Source organism: Arachis hypogaea, chromosome 19 (genome assembly GCF_003086295.3).
Source record: "Arachis hypogaea cultivar Tifrunner chromosome 19, arahy.Tifrunner.gnm2.J5K5, whole genome shotgun sequence".
In the NCBI taxonomy this organism is placed as follows: domain Eukaryota; kingdom Viridiplantae; phylum Streptophyta; class Magnoliopsida; order Fabales; family Fabaceae; genus Arachis; species Arachis hypogaea.
The window spans coordinates 75,124,842-75,126,815 of NC_092054.1; the positions used below are offsets into that span (position 1 = coordinate 75,124,842).

The window sequence follows — 1,974 nt, forward strand, 5'->3', positions numbered from 1 at the left end:
AATAACTGTTTGATATATTGTATCACTCACACTAACAGCATTTTTTTAACAAGAATACTCTCTATCTCCCTTTCGCTTTGGCCTTGTTGGTTGTATGACAGGTAGAAGATGCGGGGCTTCAACTTCCTTTAATTCTAAACCTGAGAGGACCTTCCTTAGATTAAGGAGGGAAGAAGGAGGAAAGAGAGTTGTTGGTGCTGAGGAAGAGGAAGAGTACTTTGAACCAGTCATGGATGAGAATATGGAGAATCATCATGAAGAAGAAGCTCACAACCATGGCAGAGAAGGTCCAGTGCATCATGCTGGAGAAGAGAGAAGAGTTCTGGGGTCTTACATAAATCCAAACCCAGGAAACTGTGGAAGTAGTATCCGAAAGCCAACCATACATGCCAATAACTTTGAACTAAAGCCACAGCTCATCACCCTTGTTCAGAATAACTGTTCATTTGGAGGAAGTGTCTAAGAAGACCCCAATCAACATCTAACCACATTCCTGAGGATATGTGATACTGTGAAGTCTAATGGTGTTCATCCTGACACCTATAGACTGCTTCTATTTCCCTTCTTACTCAAGGACAAAGCATCTGAATGGCTGGAATCCTTCCCGAAGGAGAGTTTAACAACCTGGGAAGATGTGGTAAACAAATTCTTGGCGAGATTCTATCCCCCTCAAAGAATCAACAGGTTAAGAGCAGAGGTACAAACCTTCAGGCAACAAGATGGTGAAACTCTCTATGAAGCATGGGAGAGGTTTAAGGACTTGACAAGAAGGTGCCCGCCAGATATGTTCAATGAATGGGTGCAGTTACACATTTTCTATGAGGGTCTTTCTTAGGAATCAAAGAAGGCAGTTGACCACTCATCTGAGGGATCTCTGAACAAGAAGAAGACCATTAAAGAAGGCATAGATGTCATTGAGACTGTAGCGGAGAATGACTACTTCTATGCTTCTGAAAGAGGCAACACTAGAGGAGTAATGGAGCTAAACAACGTGGATGCACTGCTGGCCCAAAACAAGGTGATCACCAAGCAGCTGGCTGATCTTACCAAGAAGGTGGAAAGGAACCAAGTAGTAGCAATCACCACCTCATCAGTAACCCAAGAAGGAGTAAATGCAAAAGAAACAAGCCAACTACATTGGAAACTCACCTAGGCAGACCCATGATCCATACTCCAAAACTTACAATCCTGGTTGGAGGAACCACCCAAACTTTGGGTGGGGAAATCAACAAGATCAAGGCCAAGATCAGAGACGTCACAACCACAACAACAATGCAGCTCACCAATATTCCACACAGAGATCATATCAGCACCCACCTAAGAACACCTCTCAACATCCATATCAAAACCAAAATGGCCATTCTCATCCCTCCAACTCCAACTCACCATCATCTGAAGATAGACTCTCAAGGATTGAGACCCTACTTGAACGAATATGCAAAGAAGTCCAGGATAGTAAAATGTTCCGAGAGGAAGTGCGGTCCAATATGCAGAATCAAGATGCTGCCATCAAGAAACTTGAGACACAAATTGGTTACCTATTCAAGCAAATTCCCAGCCATAACCTGTGCAGCAACACCGATCCAAACCCAAGAGAGGAATGTCAGGCTATCACCCTAAGAAGTGGGAAGGAATTGAAGGAAATTCCAAGAAATCACAAGAGAAGAACTCAAATGAAGGAGAAAAAGAACAAGATGAAGTCCAAATTCCCATTCCCAGATCACAGCAAAAAGGAGAAATGCTGAAGCCAGACGCCCCAAAAGCTCCATACCCTCAGCAATTGAAAAGGAAGGGGGATGACAACTAATTCTTAAGATTTATGGAAATCTTCAAGAAACTACAAGTCAACATACACTTTGCTGAAGCAATAGAGCAAATGCCGCTCTATGCCAAGTTTTTAAAGGAATTAATGACCAAGAAGGGAAGCTGGAAGAGCAATGAGACTGTGATACTAATCGAAGAATGTAGTGCCAT

At 42.8% G+C, this 1,974-nt stretch overlaps 1 non-coding gene across 1 annotated transcript; it reads right to left on the minus strand.

Annotated features, from left to right (window-relative positions):
- Window positions 1-682: 682 nt before the first annotated feature.
- LOC112781020 (small nucleolar RNA R71) lies at window positions 683-789 on the minus strand. Its single transcript, XR_003191821.1, has one exon. It is a non-coding gene; the product is annotated as a small nucleolar RNA R71 (small nucleolar RNA).
- Window positions 790-1,974: the final 1,185 nt, after the last annotated feature.